Here is a 322-nt window from a genome sequence, read left to right as displayed (position 1 = left end):
GCGACAGAGTGAGACTCCAACTCAAAAAAAAAAAAAAAAAATTAGCTGGGCATGGTGGCACACACCTGTGGTTTCAGCAGCAGGTCGAGGCTGCAGTGGCTGAGCGTGCCACTGCATTCCAGCCTGGACTACAGAGTGAGACTCCAACTCAAAAAAATAAAGTGAGTCAAAGTTGAACAGATAACAGACCATGAGTATATGTAAAGCATCATGTGTGGGACCCTTTGATGCCAAAACCTGGATGAGTTTAAGAATACCCAGGCTAAGCCGGGCTCGGTGGCTCAGCCTGTAATCCTGCACTTTGGGAGGCTGAGGTGAGTGG

The sequence above is a fragment of the Carlito syrichta genome, unplaced genomic scaffold, assembly GCF_000164805.1.
Source record: "Carlito syrichta isolate Samal-C Ts95f unplaced genomic scaffold, Tarsius_syrichta-2.0.1 Scaffold311769, whole genome shotgun sequence".
NCBI lineage: Eukaryota > Metazoa > Chordata > Mammalia > Primates > Tarsiidae > Carlito > Carlito syrichta.
Note: the sequence above shows the minus strand (reverse complement) of the source record.